General features: G+C 40.6%; 1 protein-coding gene across 3 annotated transcripts in view; it reads right to left on the reverse strand.

Annotated features, from left to right (window-relative positions):
- ASAP1 (ArfGAP with SH3 domain, ankyrin repeat and PH domain 1) overlaps positions 1-21,267 on the reverse strand; it is a 166,043-nt gene that overhangs the window by 117,541 nt on the left and 27,235 nt on the right. Inside the window, exon 1 of one of the 3 annotated variants that reach the window (XM_010709319.3) lies at positions 19,025-19,333. The exons of 1 other annotated variant lie outside the window; for it this stretch is intronic. The gene's annotated coding sequence lies outside the window, so the exon portion shown is untranslated. Of the gene's footprint in view, positions 1-19,024; positions 19,334-21,267 lie in introns of those variants that run through there. One more of the 3 variants, XM_010709317.3, reaches the window with a different exon arrangement.

The following is a 21,267-nucleotide window of genomic DNA, read 5'->3' on the forward strand; positions in this document are numbered from 1 at the left end:
TTTTTTTTTGGGAGATAGAGGTATGATTTGAAGGACAAAGAGTTTGGGTGGAAAAAGTGGATTGACAGGGAGGAATCCTCCATGTAGAAGAGCAGAACAGGGGAGATCACAGAATCGTAGGGGTTGGAAGGGACCTCTGGAGATCATCTAGTCCAGTCCAACCGCCTAGCTAAAGCAGCTTCCCTACAATAGGTTGCACAGTAAAGCATCCAGGCAGGTTTTGAATATCTTCAGAGAAGGCTGCCCAGATAAGGAATCCACAGCCTCTCTGGGCAGCCTGTTACAGTGCTCTGTCACCCTCACGGTAAAGAATTTTTTCCTCATGTTCATATGAAACTTCATATCTTCCATTTTGTGCCCATTGCTCCTTGTCCTGTCACTGGGCACAAACAAAAAGAGCCTGATCCCCTCCACTTGCCTTCCATTCCTTTAATATTTATGCGCACTGATAACACTGATCAAAGTGCTGTGCAGCAGGACCCCAGATCCTTCTCTTCAGAGCTCCTTTCTAGTAGGTTAGCCTCCAGTCTGTACTGATGCACGCAGTTATTCCTACCCAGGTATAGGACTCTGCACTTGCCTTTCTTGAACATCAATTCCTCTCTGACCAGCTCCCCAGCCTGTCCAAGTCTTGCTCAATGGCTGCACATCCTTCTGGTGTGTCAGTCACTCCTTCCAACTTCATCCTATCAGTTAACTCACTCAGGGTGCACTCCACGTCATTGAAAAAGTTTTAAACAAGACCAGATCCAGTGCTGATCCATGGCAAATACTGGTTCTTACAAACCTTCAAGTAGGCTCTGCACTGGTGATCACAGCCCTCTGAGCTCTGCCAATCAGTCAGCTCTCAGACCACCTCTGTTCACTCATCTATTCCACACTTTCTAATCTTACCTATGAGGATGTTATGGGAGACAGTGTAAAACACTTTGCTGAAATCATGGTAGGCGGCACCCACTTCTCTTCCCTCATCTACCCAGCCAGCTATGACACTGTAGAAGGCCACTAGATTGGTCAAGCATGATTTCCCCTTGATGAATCCATGTTGAGAACTTCTGATAACCTTATTTTCTTCCAGAAGATGGTTGTACCAGGACATAAACCTTTTCATCAAGCTTTCATCCCACCACTTTGTTCCATATTATTTCTAGTTTAAGGCTGATGGGGAAGAAAAGTGATAGAGATGCTGCAGAGTCTCTGGAGGAGGTGAACAGGACTGGGACACTGAGAGTATCAACCTCAACCCATGTGTGCAGTTCACCATTCCTATCTGAGGACTCCACTCAATTCTTCCATCAGTTTTTGTTTTCCTCACTGAGAGAGCTGTCTTGTTACTGCTGTCAACCTATTTCCCTAGAGGTTGCTGTTGTTTGTTTATGGGTTTTGTCCTGTTTGTTTTATGTTTCCAAATTTGTCATGTGGGTCTGGAGGTCTGCCAATCCTTAACATTAAAAATAACGTAGGATAATCCCAGGCTCCAAAACATATGGGATTCAATTAAAAATTGCGACATACATTTTTTTTTGTAATAGAATGTTACTGTCTTTCTTTTCCCGTCTGTTTCTGAGCCATTATGATAGTTTCAAATAATGTGGTCAAAATCTGTTTTCCCATTAGGAGGACTAGGCAACTCCTTACCCAAACAGATTTGGGATTTGTACATATATGCATAATGGATCCACATATGCCACCAGTTTGGCAGCAAGGGAGAAGAAACAGTTACGGCTCTGTCCATAACTCTTATCAGACTGAGCTGTCGTTTAAAGGAGGAGGTGTGTTCTTTGAAACAAAGGCAAGGATGTAAGGTATCTTCTAACTTATAAACAGATAAAGTATAAATTATTTACCTTATACTCGGAATATTATGCTTGAATATTACATTACATGCAGGAAAAAAAGTATTAGAAGAAGATAAGAGTATTTCATAAACTGGGAAAGTCCTCCCCCAGCAAATAACAGAGTCCCCCAATCTTACAACAAAATTACAGCCACTGGCAACCTTGGATCTGGTTCAACCCACAATGACATGTCTGTTTGTTGTTTAACATTGCAGCACATCTGTTCGTTTTAATAATGTTATCCATCTCCTTTGCAAAACAATCACCTTCATGACTGCAAGTTCATGCTGTTCAAATCTAAACAGTGTTAGGTTAAAAAGGAAAAGTAGAATGGCTCAGTGCTTTTTAAATAAAACACTGATGTAGGAACACAGGTAATTGTGATTTACATTAGATTTACAGTAGATTATGTTTTGAATTTATGGCAATTTATTTGTATTCAATCATTTTTTCATAAATCCAAAAAAAGTCACAGAATTTCCTTAATTCTGCTCTAAAAAGGAACTGAAGGTTATTTAATTATCCATGTGTCATAGGCAGTGTTACAGCATTCAGTAGAATCATAGAATCATTGAATGGCTTAGGTTGGAAGGGACCTTAAAGATCACCTAGTTCCAACCCCCTGCCATGGGCAGGGCTCCACTTACCAGCTCAGGCTGCCCAGAGCTCCACCCAGCCGGTGCCTCACCACTCTCTGATTAAAAAGTTTCTTCCCAACATCTAACCTAAATCTTCTCTCTTTTAGTTAAAAGCTGTTCCCCCCTTGTCCTGTCACTATCAGGCTGGTCCCCCTCCTGCCTCCTGTGAGCTCCCTTCAAGTACTGGAAGTCTGTACTGAGGTCTCCCCAGAGCCTCCAAGCCAAATAAGCCCAACACCCTCAACCTTTTTAGACCTCCTCTGGACCCTCTCCAACAGCTCCACATCCTTCCTGAACTGGGGACCCAGACTTGGATACAGTACTCCAGATGGGATTTCACAAGGGCAGGACCCCCAAGTCCTTCTCTGCAGGACTGATCTCAGCGAGCTTTTCTCACTGTCTGTACACATATCTGAAATTACCTCTACCCAAGGCACTTAGCCTTGTTAAACCTCATTAGATTCTTGTGTGCCCACTTTTTGAGTGTGCCCAGGTCCCTCTGGGTGGGTGGTGCCCCTCTCTTCTATAGTGTCAACATTTGTGCTTAGATCTCAGTGGCTCAGAAATCAAATTCCCTTTCTTGTTCTCCTATTCATTTCTGCACATTTCAGTACTAAATTAATCAGCAAATAAAGAGAAAAATGGAAAAATCCAGAAAAAATATTTATAAAGAAATCAAGTTGATTGAAAATATCAGGAGTGATTGATGAGAAAGAACAATGAGAAGGAAATGTATGTGGGTTCTCCAGAGAGAAGAGTTAGCCTAGTGATGAAGATGCTCAAGCAGGTTCAAATTCCTACCTCTGTGACCTTGGACAAGTTATTAGAATTGCATTCAGATGACAAATTCCTCAGGCCTTGCATCTATCAGAGTGTATAGTCTGACTATGGGGAGTTTCTGTCTAGGGATACCTACACCTGAAAAAGAAAGACTAGCTGGGGCTTAAGAGAAAGAGACCTAGCAAAGAACAGGATGACATTGAAGACACTTGAAATCTGGGTGTCAGCTGAGGTGCGTTAATACATTAGTATGGTCTATTAGTCCTCACATGAGGAAAGCACTTATTTTTGTGCCTTGTTATGAATATATACAATCATATTGAATTAATTGGTAAAATCGAAGTGCTTGACTAATCCTAGCCTATAATTAAGTAGTATGAAGAGTTGAATCTCCATGTTTTTAAGATGATAGAACCAGTAAAAGAGCATGAAAAGGCAATCAATTCTCAGAGTAGAATATAGAAATTACTGAGTATAATGGATAATAGGTAAGAAGAAAATTTTATGGTAGGTATTTTACAGATGAGAAGAAAATATCAGGAGTCTTTTTTGCAGTCTTTAATTACCTGCATTTGATATTGCTTAAACTCTGTGTGATTTCATGCATAAATCACTTAATGACCAATTTTGCTTTTCTTTTTGCTTTGGAGGATTTATTTTTGCTTTAATAATAGAACGCACAGTTGGAACAACCTGGGGAATATATATATAAGTATATATTTTGCATGCCTAATGAATATTTTAGGAGAAATATTAACCAGCCAGTTTTCATGAATGTTTGAACTGGAGTTAACCTAACTAGAAAAAAAACAAGCAAAAGTTAATATTGTTTCTACAGGCACTGATGTGGCAATAATAGTAGTTGTACACCACCATGCTGAAAATCAACTCCCTTTATGTCCAAACAATAGCATGAATCACAGAATTCTGACCTTGATATACAAATGTGATCATGGAGTAATTATAGCTTTTGTGCTTTCTGTATAAACAGACTGCTTTATCTGGAAATGCTGCAGGGTACTGCTTCATTCTGCAATTTACAGCTAATGACTGAGCAGGCAGCTTTTATATCCCAAGAAGTTTTAAAACTGTGCAGGTAGAAAAAATCTTATTTCCTGCAAATGAAATAATTAAGCTGGTAACTTGAACTACGGGGAAGCAATTTATGTTGAAAATCTCCTATAAATTTAAAGATTATCTTCAAAATCACATTTTGAAAAGGTTATTGAAGCCATTGTCATAACCAAAATACAGACTTAAATTATTCAATCCATGTAATAACTGATATGTTCTTGAATAAACTGTGAGATTAAAGAAAGTAGCTTTCATTTTATGCCAAAATCTACTGAAAGGTTTTTTTTTGTTGTTTGTGTCTATGTTGGTATCATCCAAACAGGATGTGAGAAACATATGTTCTTTGGTTTCACTTTAATCCATGATTTGGATAACACTATTAGCATGTGGTCTAATGTCCGTCAGTGGAGGAAATCTGAGGATATTTGTCTGGACATGTCAACTCGGACCTTTTTAATATAGCCAAAGGAATGAAGACCCCATCTTGACCTCATGCATTAGCTGTATTTTCAATACTTTCACAAAAATAAAAGCACTAGCATTCTTATGGGCATGAGCTGAATAGCAAAAGAAGTAATAACAGAAAAACTGTCATTGAATTGCACTAACCAAGGCTGTTCATATATCTCTTTAACTAGTGTGTTTTACTCTGGATGTACATGCACAGCTCTCCTTACAAGAAGTCTTGAACAGAATTTTTGGAATTGCTGTAATTACCATCTGGGAAGCCAAGGGCAAGATGAGTTACATGGTCACTGCCTGGTCTGACTGCTCAAGGCAGGGAAAGCAGCTCTCAGCAAACACCATAGGAGCTGGTGATGATTCAGGATAGATTTCTTCTCACAATATCTACGACTTGTCTTTCAGTCTCATATCACCTTGAGCACTGTCACCTTTCTTTTTTATGAGCAGATCGTTGCAGACCACCTGCACTGGTTGGGGTTCAGGGGTGCTCCCATTCAAACTCCACTCACTTTACCAGTGATAATTCTGTGTTCCTTACAAGTCACAGATCACAGTGTCTAATAGCTTAGAGTCCCGAAGACCTGAGTGATACTCTGAGTTCGTATCTAACAGTTTCTGTGAACTGTCAATTGCTCAGTTTGTAATCTGTTACATAATTACATTGATGTCTTTAGATAACCCTAGTTTCTTAATCAAAATGCTGTTTCGTGCTAAAAGCTCTACTAAAGTTCATACTTATTACATCAATAATATTGATTTCTTTCAAGAAAATGTAAATTCTCAAAAATATCAGGACAGCTTTCTTGAAATAAAATAAATTTCCTGATTGCCATGAATTAAACTACTTTTCTCTAATTCTTCATGAACAGTGCCTGGAATTAGCCATTCCAGTGTTTTATGGTGAATTGATGTAAAGTTGAAAGGATTACTAATTCTCAGGTCATTCTTTCAAGCTTTTAAGTATACTGGCAAAGTAAAAACACTCTTCCGTTCATCTTGGGATATCCATATGTTTGAATATGTACTGAAAATACCGAAAATCAACTTTAAAATTCAAGTATCTTCTTTGAAAATATTCTTTAACAGCTGATTAAAAAAGAATCTAGTTTTAGGAGATGTCATTGCTGTTAGAATGGAATTTCATTACCTATCCCCGTCCAATGAGAGAATCCTCCTAGGATTGTGAAATGACCATGATACGATATCTGAACTGTGCAAAGGGCTACAGAAATTTGCACCAGACAACCTTAATCTGGGTTAGAAATTCATGCTGCAAAAGATGATAATTCCGAAGCTCAACAGTTTTGTAATATATCACCACTATATGATGTTACAACACACTGCTATACATGACCAGAGGGTTTAAATGTACTTATTTGGTAATTTTCTGCAACCCCATTTAAAGATGAATTTTCTTTAGAACTCAGGTATATGACATAGAGATTTGTATAAGTATTTGGACTGAAGGACTCTCCAGTCCTGCCAGTCTTTTGTTATTTGTCTAAAGGCTTCAGGATAATAGTGTTATGACTTAAATCTCCTTGGATTCACTTATGAGTGACCATTTTTATCACTTCCTACGATATCCATCAGCTGTTCCTTGGGCTCAGAGAAGAATTTTCATTTTGTGGAGGTAGCAGATAATCGGAACGTCTGCATCCCAGCTTCAGACCTCTGGAGAACTTTCAACTGATACTGACAAGGGCATTTTCTTATGCTTGATGACAAAGTTGCCATCCACAGTCCAAGATTTTGAGTTACTTGCAACATGTTTCTAAAGCCTGTGAGAAATTCATGACATGAGGATGTTTCCCACCTGCTCTGCAAGATTGGTTGTTTAGTGATTAACTTCATACAAAGTTTGCAGCAAAGCAATCCTGTACCGAGTATATGGGTAACAGATAAATAACATATCCTGAATATTACATCAAAGTCCTCTTGTCTCTGTCCCCATTCATTCCCAGTAGCTACTGAGGGTGAGCTGAATCAGCAACTTGCTGAATGTATCTCTAGAATGGAGAGATACCATATGAATCAGAAACAACTAAACTTGTGGTAGCTGTGTTAAAAATCAACTTCTCTTTGCATGAAAAATCTGCTGCCTCTGAACTCTCCACATCCTCTCTATTGTGGCTTTTCTGCTCTATGGTGGGAGCTCTCAAGCAGAGCAGAGAACACAACTTGTTGCCTGTTGATTATTCAGGCACTCATCTGGTCTGGTGTTGTCTGAACACTCCACAAATTTAATGAATGTATTTCCTCCTGAAATGGTCACTGCTTATTCTCCTCCAGAGACAAGTCCCACACAGTCTGTGGCTGAGCCAGGAACCAGAACCCCGTGTGCTCAGCTCAGTCTCAAGGACATAGCCAGGCTTTGAGCAGGATGACTCCAAACTGCTGGGTTGTTCCTGCCTTCCCCTTTGGCATGTACCAAGTAGTACCAGTTTCCCACTTATGAATCCCGTGACAGTGTCACATCCTTTAGCTGACACTGCTGCTGGTCATTCTGTCCTTCAGCTGAGTGCTGTCAAGTATAGAATTATTAAAACATCTCTATGGAATATCCAAAAACACAAGGCACATGGAAAAAACCTCAACAAGAGCACAAAGGTGTTCCTAAATATCCTAAGTATTATTTTGTTCCTCATCTGTAACTATACTGAGACATGCCCAGATCTGTGAGCATGTCCTTTGTAATGTTATGTGCTCTTTGCATTGAAAAATGAGATTATCTCAAACAAAGCGACCAAACAGTCTTTAAATTTTGATCCAGACTCAGTCCATGTAAATGATGCTCTTTACATCCACTTCAGTAAGCTCTGACTCAACTTTTAGACTTCAGAAGTGGGACATCCCTGACAAGGTGCCTTTGTCTGGGCTGTTCTCCCCAAGTTCCCTTTATAGTTACTGAAAAATAGGTTGCAGCTCACCTCATGCTGGAAGAGCAGATGTTTAAAGTTTAGGTACTAAAGGAGATATCTACAAAGGTTGGATGAATCACAGCCTAAATTGCCTCTTTCATTCTACCGACTAAAAGAGAAAGTGAGGAGCTGAGCCTAGAGGTAGACACCTACACTGATGTTGCTGCATGCCCCAAATGCATTGTGGCAGGGTTTTCTTATTTCTGCCCAAGCCATACTCTGAGCACATACAGGACTCTAGCCCTCATCCTACATTCAAGAAGAGGTGCCAAAACAACAACAGCAAAAATTAAATGATAAGCTTTTAATGGAAGCCCCCAGGAAGTATTTAGCTGTAGATGTTCCTGTTTGTTGCAGAGGAGTTGGACTAGATGACCTTTAAGGGTCTCTTTCAACTCAAATGGTTCTATGATTCTATGATAATATTATCTGTTGGGTATGCTACCACAAATGTTGCCATTCCTGCCAGTGGCAAACTGATGAGAACTTTTAATGATCTTAGATTTTTTTTGTCTAGAAGAAATTTCATACATAAAATACAATAAAATCATATGCTGTAATATGCATTTAGATGATGAATGATGCAGCTGAAAATTAAACCTCATATTTTTCAGTTTCATTTGTATCAGTTTCCTTTCTCAGCTCAAATGATTGTGCTGATACGCTTTTTTTTAGTGACAGCATGAATTTATGCTGAGACAGAAGCAATCAAGTCACATAGCTTTCAGGAAGATAGGAAAGCATCAAGGATTAGTCTCACTAGGCTCTGATAGTTAAAAATACTGAATAACTCATGCATTACCTCTCTAAGCTTTTCCTATTACTTAATAAACCACTTCTCAGAAAAGTAAATTTGAACAATGTATTAATTAGTTTAATTGGCTGATGCATTGCTACTTTGTCAGTGGGTGACAGAGAGATGAGTATTTTGTATGCACTCGGATGTGGTGCACATTTTTCCCATTGTAGAAACTGGAGATGCACATGGTGGGAAACTTGAGGTTTCTTCTGCTCAGTAGAGCTGAGCTGCCTGCTAAGTGAATACTTGCCAAGTGCCAATGTTAAAAAATAAAAAGAAGGGAAGATAGAGAAAGACAACTATTTCAAGGGACAATTATCTAAATGAGCTGGAGAAACCTGGGATGACTAAGTCCTTGATCTCGGGAGAATTTGTTTCTGAGAACTTTGATGAATTTTAAAATGGTGTTAGATTCTAGATTTTAATAATGCAGCCTTTCTCTTCTTCTCCTGCCTCTAGGCAACTGTTGTTTGGTACATTTTTTACAAAAGCCTAAATAACAGAGAATAAGGCAGAGCCACTAAAGCACTGCTGCCAGGTGCCCAAGAACAGATGAGAAAGCAGATGTGCAGTACCTCCAGCACTGCACCTTCTGACTGAGCCTTTTTATCTTCCAGGTTATAGACCTGCTTCACTTTTGGGTCAACAAACGATATAATTAACTGGAGAAAAAGTTTTGATATCTCTAACACAGTCAGTGACTTACACAGCTTTGATTTCCTTCCTCCATTATATTCATGAACTGAGTCTGGATCTTGACAAAAGAACAGACATCTCTAATTAAAAAAAGCCACCAACACCAACTGGAAGATTCAATTCCAGTTCCTGGCTTAGAGTTTTAAGTCTGCCTCTTCAGTGAACTGTGTTAGAAGCATAAATATTTTGTTGCTCAGGATTAGAGTCATGAAGAAATCTGGGACTGAAATACCAAGCCAAATATTAGCTTGGAGCCAAAGGAAAGCTGGACACTTGAAAGAAGATTCTCAGAGAAAGCCCATTGAAAAGCCACCTGATCCACCAGTGACCACGCGTGGCACAACTGGGCTTTGACTGCAGTCTTCAGCAATCCAGGGGGCTCTGTCTTTGTGGCAGAGCAGTACTCATGAACCTGCCCTTGGATGGAGGAACCAAAGCAAGCCTCTAATATCTTATAAATATCTAATGTTGTCTATCATACGCTAACAGATAATGAAATTGTGGAGGATCTGAGTTCTGTTTCTGCCACGCTTGATCAAGACCAGGCCGCTAAGAGCACTTCTGCAAGGTCTAGAAATTGTTAGTAGTTCTGAAGCAATCAAGCTAAATCTTCCTTTGCAAAAAACAAAAACCAAAGAGCATCGTGAATCTAACTCAGGTTTTTTCCAGGGAACATCTGAACAAATTTAATTGAGTAACTCACATTCCAGTCATTAATCCCCAGCCAATTTTTTTTTTTTAATTTTATTGTACATTATGATTTACTGCAAAGCTCTATGTTCATTATTACTTAAAGAAGTAGTTGCTCAGATCCTCAAGCAACTCTTCTCTTGATTGAGAAAATACTACACAGATATAAGTCTATTACTCTTCTGAGAAAACTTTTCCCCAGTTAAAAATAGTGTCTGTGAGGAAAATTATGATCTTGTTAATAGCTTTTGCTTCTGAGAAAGACTACATTAACAGCATAAATTAGGCTAGGTTTCTTTATATCTACTAGATATACTGTTTGCTGCAATACCAGCACAGTAACAGACACAATTAATGTTGCATATATATCCTGGGAAGGCTTAAAAATGTTGAAGTTCCACATATGTATCTTCTGATTGTTGAAAGAACCTGATCTGCCTAGTGCATTCAAGAATGAACCTATTTCCTCCTCAGGAAGAAATCCCAGCAAATATCTTATTTGTTTTTGACACACACAGGAAAGGACAAAACAGAAACACATTTTCTCGTGATAACTGCAGTCAAAATCAGAGTGTGTTGCCAGGATTCATAGAGATGCTGCCTGGTCACTGTCATCCTCCTTTCTTCTGTCTGTAGGAATCAGACCAGAACCCCCTACAGTTTGCATCTGGAGTTGGAGCTGGATAAGGCCGCACGGTTCTGGTTTTCGTGACCACTTCTCATCTCCCGCTCAATCCAGTAAACTATGTTACAGATAGCTGGAGGTGCTAAGGAGTAAAAACACTCAAGTGTGCCTTCTGGGCCTTTCTGTTTCTTTTCTTTCTAAGTTTACATTCTGGAGAGATCCAAGGGTCTCCAAGGCACAAAGTCACTTATCTTCAGTGATCTGGTCCAGCTGATGATTACAATTTAGGAAGGATTTGGATTATAAAAACAAATGTTTGGCAGTTCAAGACTGAGCTATATTGTTCTGCGCTGGGAAACTCAAGAGGAAGTGCCCTTGTCTGCTGAAATCCTAATTACTGAGCTGAAATACTTGACCTCACTTTCAAAAGAACGTTGAAATAATTTATTCAGGACTTTGGTATGATCTGAGGCTCTGAATTTTAGGCAACAAGCTTCTGAAAGTTACTTTTATCTACAAAGGAAAGTCTTATGGTACCACTTGTCTAAACAAAATGTGGTCACTTTACATGCAGTCAGCACAGGTGAGCACAGTGCTTCAATCCCATGAAAGTTCTCTCTTTTTCCCTTTCTATTTCTTGCATAGAGATAGCTTTTTTCTTGGGGGGGAGGTAGTCAGGGGTCACAGACTGTATATTTCCATCTGCTTGTTGTCACAAAATATGTAGGAGCACTCAGGTTCTCAGAATCAGAATTGTCTGAAAGGTCTCAAAGTCACAGAAGGACACATACACACGTGGTGCAGTTACCCCCAGCCTCGTGATCAGAGACTACAAATGCTACAGATTTCTAATTAACACATGATTTCTCGTTAATACATGATTTAAACTCCATTTCAACATTTTCTGTGATTTAAGTTCCTTTTCTTTTTTCTTTTTTTCTCAGAATATCAGTGTCAACAAGAAGATTCTCTTCTATTCTTCTAAATGAGAATTTGTACGTCATCCAACATCACTCAAGTCTAAGACTTGTCTAAGACTTCCTGTTTTAGCCACAGACTGGGGTTATGTCCCCTCTGCCTAAGGAACAGATCTATCATTGGCATTTGTCTGTAAACCCAGCTCTCTTACTCAAGCTGCAGAGATTGACCAACTTTGCTTGGGAAGCCCCAGTGTGACTCACAGCATGAACTTATTGTATAACCCAGTCCTGAGAAGGAGCTGCTTAGGACCTAGGGCTTCTTCTGGTGAGATTTAAAATGGTGAGAAGCAGACTCAGAAATGATCCATGGGAGGGATTTGGCTGAAGAGCATTCTCACAGCCAGGCTGTTCTTTGCACTTGAAGGTATAAAAAGGATTGAAGCATAAGAGTTTACAATCATATGCATACATGCATCTACTACCTCATAGAGGTAACAATATAATTACTATTCTAAGCTTCCCAGGAACTCTGGGAAGAAAAATATAAATCCCAACAGCCAGGCAATTTCTCTAGCTCAGACCAGGAGCCAGGTAAATTGTCATGTGGCTCCAGAACAGGAGCAAACATGACTCGCAGTTGCCTTTTAATCCTTAGTCCTTCCCTTTAAGTCTGATATTCTCAGTGGTAAGGAAATTAGATTGTCTGAGTCCAATTCCAGCTACAGATGATCCTGTGCCACAAGTAGATTCAACACATGGCTCCTTCTCGACCACAACTTCATGAACACAGAAAGCAAGAAGATAAAGTAGAAATGACCCATGAGATCTAGGACTTCGGCTGACACCATTTATTAAATCTGGATTCAGATTATGACATTAATCCAGAACAAGTGTAAGATCAAAATTCTGCCTTGGTGGCTGATAATTTAAAGACTGTACATTCAATATATAATTATAGTACCCATTAGTCTTAATAAAATATCTCCAGAAATTGTCAAGGCAGAGATTTTCTTTATTCATGAATATAGATAACTTCTGAACTGTAGGAATTTCTGATCTTAACAAGTTTTACTAAGTACTCAGCTACTAATTATGAACAGCAATAAAAGGACACCTGCTGAAATAATTATTAAAGGATGTGCAAGTATAGCCTGCCACTGATCAGATGGATGAAGGCAGTATCCTACACCAGCAGAGATTGCAATATTCCACATTTTATGGGAAATGTACCATTAGGTAAATTATATTATCAGTAAGTATGCTAATTTGTGTGACTATTAAACAACTTGAATTGGAAAGCAGAAGGAAAGCAGCAATATAGTTACACTCTAAATTAGATAAAATAAATCTATGCACTCCACGGTGCTGGCATAGATCTTATTTACTCACAAATAAATCTGGAATATTTCCACAAAACTCGCTTTGTAGTAGTACTATAAATCAGGCAGGAGATAAAGATTGGACCCTGACTATTAGTAGTGATTTATCAGCTGTAAATTCAAGACAAAATTTCTTCCATGAATGTGTCTAATTGCATGTTGAACTCAAACAAGTTTTTACATGGATGCTAAAAATGTCAGTGAGTTTAAGGGAAAAATAACACAAATCCATGTTGCCAGTATCAATCCAGGATAAGTACAATGTATGTACCATCTCTGACTCCAGAAGTCCTCCAGACAAGGTTCTGGGAAACTGAGATTGTCATCTGGGGAAATATCACTGCATATAGTCCTGCTTAGCTCTTGCTTCGTATGCATAAATTTTTAGCCACTGCTAGGACAGAGTCCTGAAGCATTGGCTTGGGCAGTTTTATGTTCCGATATGGAACCATAGTATGATGCTAAGTCCTTGGTGTTATACTGAATCTTGATAAAATAAGACTTGTCCTAGTGCCTGAAACCTTTTACTGACTCTGGCTGGCAGTTCTGGCCAGAATAAAATTGATTTCTATACATTTGGCCAACTGCATTAAAAAAAGCATGCAGCTGCACCAGCCTTGGCAGGAGACACCTTCCTCTTTCTGACCCAGCAGTGCTGAGGAGCACCTCAGCTGAGTATCTCTCATTTCGCACTTACTTGCTCCCTTCTGGCTACTAGAGTGGGCTGTGGTTTGACCACTAACAGCTGACTTCTTTTCTCCCCAGAGTGGTGAATATGAATGTCAAAGAGCATGCAGTTGTAGGCTCTCTCAGGACCCTGGGGACATAGTTTGGCTTCCAGATACAATCTCACTCCACTCTCATGCCACAAAGCCAGTGCTCCAGTTAATGTAACAGGTTAACAAGGTTTTTTTTTTTTCTTTTTTTTTTTTTTTCTTCCCCTTTTTCCAAAGCAGATTGAATAAACAGCCTTAGGGCTTGAATTGAAATGCTATTTTCCTTCTTAGGTTAAGAGCGATTCTGGTGATGGTACAAATGTGTTATTTTTACCTGCTGAATTACAAATGAAGCTTGCAGTTAGGTGAAGATTAGTTGCAGTACATTATTTGCACAAGTATCACTTAGAAACGTGTATGTTTGTATTCAAAGAGAGGTCCTCCTTTATATAGAATTATATGATGGCTTAGATTGGAGGGGATTTCAAAGATCATCTCGTCCCAGCCCCCTGCCTTTGACAAGGTTGCCACCAACCAGACCAGGCTGCCAGGGCCCCAATCTGGCCTTGAACACCTCCAGAGATGGGACATCCACAGCTTCTCTGGGCAGCCTGTGCCAGTGCCTTACCACCCTAACCGTAGACTGAGGGTACAATGGAAATGAATGGAAATTAAAAGCCCGCGAGCTTTAGGGAGCTACAAAACACTCACAGAGTGTCTCACAGAGATCTTTGGTGTGGAAGTGCAGCAACTTTAAGTTGTATTGGTTTCTTTAAGCACTAAATTTTTTAACACTGGTTGTTACGTATTCCCAAGACTGTGCTGTGGCACCATGCAGACGTAGGGTCACTTTCCACTACACACTCAACTGCTCCCATCTCCTCTGTGCACATTATTCCTCCAGCACTTCCTCTCTGCCCAATGCATTCAGGTTTTGTGAGACAGCTCCATTGGGGCATTTTCACCACCCCAACCTATAGCACACCCCTTGCTGCACTCCTCAGTGCCATATTGCTTATCCTTCAGCCCTGCACTTCTCTTGGAGATCACCCAATGCTCCTAAGAGTGCTCTGCTTCACCTCAAAGGCTCCCAACTTGTTATTTTTTCCCCTGCTTTATTTGTGAAAGCTGAGGGTTGAAATGCTCTCCCCTTGGTTGACACCTCTTTTCTCTGCCTCATGTGTCCTGCTGGATGCTTTGCCCAGCACATCAATAAAGACATCTGCCCAGTGCTGCCGTGTAGTGACAGCAGGGAGGCTTGAAGGCATACAAGTTTTGTTTTGTTTTCCTCCTTGTGCTGTGGGGTGTGCAGGGTTTCCTGCTGCAGCCCCCCACTCTCTCTACTACCACTGCAGTTTCTTCAGAGTTAGCCACATGCTTCGAATTGTTCTGTGGTTAACCACTGAGAACAACCCCCCACACAACTACCTACAGACTGACTTGCTTGAACCAGGGTGGTAGCAAAGGGGACAGAAGAGGAGGTGGAGGGGCTTCATCTTTTCATTTTTGATGAGAATAATATCAAGCTTTTTCTGACTTCTCCAAGCTGCTCTCAGCCATTGCGTTGGGGTGCGTGCTGCTTGTTGGTATTTTCCCATTTGTTCGCACTTCCTGCTGATGAGAAGAGACTTGTTTGACAACCCTGGCCCCGATCACTGAGGGTTGCATCGTCAGTTTGGTGTAAATCATCCTGCCTGGTGAATGGTAACAGAAAATACGACCTCCTCGTGCATGCTGTGTGAACCCAAAGCTGGGGGAAGACTTCTGCACTTTGACATTGCCCTATCCCATATCCCTTAACTCTTATAAAAGTCGAATACTTTTCTGCTGACTCACAGAGGCAGATGGGTTTTGTTAACTCCAGCCTTGAGATAGGGGAGGATGTGGGGAAAACATCGCTGTGTCTCAGGGAAGGCTCAGCCGGGCTTTGTGGTTTAGGGGAACCAAGCAAAGGGCTTTGGTATGGTATGCAGTCCAGGCTGAGCCCTGCTGCTCCCCATCCTCGCACTAATTAGTGCCTGGATAATGAGAACAAAGAGTGCTTCCCTCTTCACCTGGTATCCTCTGTATTGCTGCAACTCAAAGCCCAAGGGAGAACTTTAAAGCCAAGGGCAAGGGGAAAACAAATACTCCAAACAAGCCTATAGCTCTAAAATTCTTGGCAATTCCGTTGTCTCTACTTAGGTCTTCTTGATTTATAGAATTATTTAATGAAAGTGCTCTCTGCTTGTATTTCCTCATATTTTTGAGGACTATGAAGCCACTGAAGGAATTGTCTTACAAACTAAGTCCCATATTAAGACAGCTTTCAAATGTGATTGGCATATCTGTTCCATGTAGTACTTATGAGAGCAGACTCAAATGTAAGTACAGATAATTATTTCAACATGTACCTTCAAGATGCTCTCAGTGGCCTTTCAGTATCTAAAGGAGGCTATAAGAAAGAAGGAGGCAGACTCTTTAGCAGGGTCTGCTGTGACAGAACAGGGGAAATGGTTTCAAACTAAAAGAGGAGAGATTTAGACTGGTTATAAGGAAGAAGTTTTTCTACAAAAAGGGTGGTGAGGCACTGAAGCAGGTTGCCCATAGAGGTGGATGCCCCACAGTTGAAGACACTCAAGGTCAGGCAGTATGGGGCTCTGAGCAACCTGATCGACCTGTAGGTGTCTCTGTTCATAGCAGGGGAGTTGAACTAAAGGACCTTTAAGGGTTCCTTCCAACTCAAACAATTCTATGATTCTGTGATAAACTTTATTTTTGTTTGTAATGACTGATTAAACACCCTACAATGTGTCTAGAAGAGTTTTGAAGAAACAATTCAAAAGTGATCTACTTGCTCCACTTGCTCAGATAAGAGACAAAATTGTATTCTTTGCTTTTTCCAGAAAATAACATGAAAAGAAGGAGTTAGAAGCTCAGAGTGTGCAGAACAATTTCAGGAAACAAGGCTTAGTTCCTCTGGTCCATTTATCTCTGAGCAAAGAAACATCACCACATGCATGAAGTTAGCTGTGCGGGACTCTATTCCTGCCACGACTATTTATTTGCCAACAACAGTAAGAAAGGCAGAAAGGCCAGCAGCTGTGATGGTGAACGTGTTGGACATTTGGAGGAAAGGTGCATCAGCTGAACCTCTTCAGTGATGCAGAAAGGGAAGAAGAAGGAGGGAAAGAAAGAACAGGACTTATCTAATCTTAGAAAGTTTAATGGTGTGGTTCGTTATCAAAAAGTGGGTATTTATCTATTTATCTATTGGCAACTGAACAGATAAATATTCATGTCCAGTCAGACTTCATCCTGCTGAAGATATGGGAGTGAATGGCAGCAGAAACACAGAAAGAGCTGCTGGGGAACACCGGCACAGGAATCCGTGGGCATGGAGAGCTGAGGTGGGAATATTGCATTTAGATGGTTCAAACTAACATGATAATCATTTATCAGGGAACAATTTAATGCTTGGTATAGATATGTAAAGAGATACAAAAAATCCCACAGTCTAAATCAAAGCAAGACTTAAACCCTTGTAAGGGCCATTAGGAAAGGGAAAAAAAAAAAAGTAGGAGGGGAAGGAGGAAAGAGAATTCACATTTATAAAAAGAAACCTGCACACAATGAGCTGAAGGTTGTGCTTCTGCACTTCCTGGTCTGGGCGTGAGCAGAAGAGGAAATACCAAAATACCACCAGAAAAACTGTTCCCACAGCATTTCCAACGTGACTTAAACCTGAAAGCTTTGACTGTCCTGCAAAAAGGAGGGAAAAACCAATTGAGCCAATTCTAAGGCTTCTCCTCATCAGTCAGCCAACCACATTTCCAGACCTAGAGTTGGGAAGACCTTCTGTCCTCATCAGTGCACTGTTTTCTGCACTTAACTGATGTTTAGTGATGCTTTTACTGTTATGCCATCTTTGAGACATGCTCTAGCCACTTCATTTGCACCCTTGGGCAGGCAGGGCACTAGGTCTGGTCTAACTCAGGTAAAGAGTTCATTGCCCTTCCTCTCATTTTGGGGGCATCAGTCCCCTATACCGAGTGTGCCCATCTATGTACACAGCAGGAACCAACATTTCAATGCATAAAATACCATCAGTTTCAGTGTTGCCCCATGTTAATAATTAAATTCCTGAAGGCTTGCAGGCAAAAAAAGACGTGGGTTTGGCCATACTGATCTCACACAAACCTTCAGCAGATTCTGAAGAAAATCCTAAAAAAGAGCAGCAAGATCACACTCAAAGGATTGTGCAGAAATCTGCCACACCAGATAACTATTAAGTTTAAAGCTTCAAAATTGGAAGCTTTGGAAAGACTTAGGAAAATGGTTCCTTTTCTTTGTTGGTATGAAAAAGTAAGGTATTCTCTCCCGTTAAACCAAAAAAAAAAATTAAATATTAAAGTCTTTTGAATATGCATCACTACATGTAGTATATTATATGCTACAGGTCAAGACAGTTTCAGTTGTCTAATGAAAATCAGGACTAAAATAAAAGCTGTTTTCCCTATAGGTGTTTCTGAGTATATAAGCAATTTCTGAATCGAGTTTTTCCCCGAAATTAGAGAACCTGGAGCAGGTCCAAGGAGCAGCTCAGGAATATGTAGTGGAAGCATGGCCTCCAGTTAAGGGACACAAGAAAAGCTGTAGCAGTGATGATGCTTTATCGTCCACATCATCCTGCCACAATGCTTCCATCAGTGCTGGCAATGAAATCTGCACCAAAGAGGCCTGAAAAGAAGATTCTTCTTTCTTTTCAATGCTGATTCACTGATTTTGAGACCAGTCAAACCACTGCACTCATGGCCATGGTTTAACTGAAAACACCTCAGGCTAGCAGTAATGCTGCCAGGGGCTCTCACATTTGAAAATGAAGTTAAAACCTCAGCTAAGCCTAGTGTTTGAATGCAGCTTTCCAGCTAGGGCAGCACAGCATTCACGTTTTCCCTCCTACAGCAAAAGCCCCTTTCTGGCCTCCCGGCACACTGCTGCATGAAATACACTTCCAGCCCTACTGCAAACTTAGTTAAGAGACAATAGGATAAATAGTTGGAACATGAGTTTTCTGTAAAATTTAAAAGTAGATCAAGAATAAAACATGAAATACCAAGAAAGCACACAATACCACTCGTAAAATTCTCTTTAAGATTAGTTTTACAGAGGTTGAGACGTTGCAATTTACTACATGTGGCCCTAATGCTGCAATACTTTTCTTTTAGAGATCTTCCTAAAGTCACTGGGGTTTTCTATGTGAGTAAAAGTTACTTCCACGTGTAAGGACTCATAGAATCTGGCCTGATATGTAAAGCTTACCTGGATGTTATCTAGGCTGTAGAGCAACATGCATTTTAGGAATGAAAAATGGACTTCAGTGATTCCTTTTGAAAAAGTTTTCCCTTCAGCTTCACCCATCTGCTTCTTGCAGCTCTGCAGCCCCGCTCAGCCTTTGTCCTGCACGGCACCCAGCACCCTCCCAGCCCATGCCTGCGACTCACCGGGATGTGTGCAGGCTGAATTCCCATGCCAGATGTGCTCCTCAGACCTAAGGCCATTATTCCATCTCAGACTAAAAAATATTCTCCCATGGTTTCCTGGAAAAGACCATGTTTCTTCGGGTTTTATTTCCACCAAAAAGAAATAGATGAATTAAAATAGAAGTCCAAAGTAAAAAACGACAAAGAAACAGAGAGGAAATCCAGTGCACGGTGAGCCCAGAGTTCTGCAGGCTAAGGGTGTTGCTCTGCATCCATAAATGTCCTGACCGGTGAGCAGACACAGGCACTACAACTGGAAAGAGAACAGGAAGGAAAGCCAACCATGTGAGCGAAGTGAAAAAAAAAATGGAACTTTTTTTCTAAACAAAAAAAAAAAAAGAGAGAGAGAGAAAAGGGTCTGCTCGGTGGACAGCACTTGGGCTGATAGCAGGGATTTCAGGAAATCCAAACACTCAGACAGGAAATCTGAACACTGGATAAACACGCCATAATCTCCACAGATACAGCTAACGTGCTGCCTCTCCAGTTAACCCTTCGGCTGCCCGTGGCGGGCTGCAGTCCTGGCTGCAGTGTCTGGAAACACTGAGCTGCCCCAGGAGCTCCCAGCCTTCCCCTCGCTGCCTCCAGCCTCACATCCTGGTGGGGATAGTTTCCTCTCTTTATTCCTACACAGTGTTTTTTAGGTAGGGTTTCTTCCTCTGGAGGTGATGTTGCACTCAGGGTGCATACACACGTTTGTGTGCTGTCTATCTGGGACTCCTGAACCAGTTTTACTTCTCCCTCTGCTTTCTCCCTCTCTGTTTGGCTGTAACTGAAGATTGATGTGCCTGTCTGGGGGACATTGGAGGGTCTCAGTGATGATTTACTGTAGGGCTGACACAGGGGAGGAAAGAGAAACCCCAAAATTAGGGAGGTCTTAAAGGAGAAGGGGAGTTTAAAAACTCTCATGTTGTCAAGGAATTTAAGATCAAGCTCTGCAGTCCTTAGGAAATTAAGATGAAATGTGTTTCTGGATTATGGATTTGGCTCTTCGTGTCTTCTGGTTCACCCCCTAATATTAAGAACATCTACTTTTTCTTTGAGTCTTTTTACCTGCTTTATTTATTTACATAATCTATCTTGGTTAAACTCTTTATCAGTTGGCAATAAGGGAAAGCAATAGCACTTCCTATCAAAATAGAATAATAGAATCATTAAGGTTGAAAAATACTGTTAAGATCATCTAGTCCAACTGTCAGCCCATTCCCACCATGCCCATTAGCCCATGTCCCTCAGTGCCACATCCACAAATTTCTTGAGTGCCTCCTTGTGTAGTGACCTAAAGATAGACAGATGTAGAACTGACCTCTCACTCCCACAAATGTAATTCATAAAATAAAATTTACATGAGAGTTGTCCCATTGAAGTCCATAGGGATTTCAAAACCCGAAACAAAGCCTCTGGGTGTTTGCAGGATGAGATTTCGCAGGCGTTGGTACGGCGTTCCCTGAAAGTGGCCAAGTTTGGAAATCCCACCTGCTCTGCTGAGATAGGTTATATATGGGTCAAGTGATACTGTGGGGAACCCGGCAGTAAAACTGGGGTGGAAACAGGATTCTGAGGCACCTCTGCCTCCTGTATCCTCTGGTCTCCAGCCCAGCTCTGAGTCAGGACACAACTTCCAGGACAGATCCTCTCATTCCTAGTTGTTCTCCCACTATTTTCTAGGATGTGTGAGGCTGCTGATGGAGGTCAACTCCTGCAAACTTGGTTGAAGTGCAGGTGGCAGCATCTGTGCACAGGGCTGGTAGAACAAAGGCTTTGCTTTGGAGGCATGAAGTCATTCCCCTTGCCTAGCACATGATACATGAAACAAGTACCAAAATGGTTGCTTGATGATGTCAGAAGGGAATTGCTGGAAAAACATGGAAAAATTAAAATCTTCGGGAAGTTTTTTTTTCTTTCCCCCCTTTTTTCCACATATTTTGCCAGCAAGCTATTTCAGTTATTCACTTATTTCCATAGAAGTTCTTCTGTTGTCACTTCTTTTCACCTTTCCTATTGTAATCACCTTTTATTGCCACTCTTTCCAGTAGCAAAAGGAAAATAAAAACAGAGAAAAAGAACAAAGCACTGCATTTGTTTTCAATTTAACTAGAAAAAAAAGGAGAAAATAATTATAAAGCCCCAAAATACATATTTTAAGAAATTGCTTTCTTAAGTTGAGGAGACTTTTCATTTGAAAACATTCAAGCAGCGCTAGG

The sequence above is a fragment of the Meleagris gallopavo genome, chromosome 3, assembly GCF_000146605.3.
Source record: "Meleagris gallopavo isolate NT-WF06-2002-E0010 breed Aviagen turkey brand Nicholas breeding stock chromosome 3, Turkey_5.1, whole genome shotgun sequence".
NCBI lineage: Eukaryota > Metazoa > Chordata > Aves > Galliformes > Phasianidae > Meleagris > Meleagris gallopavo.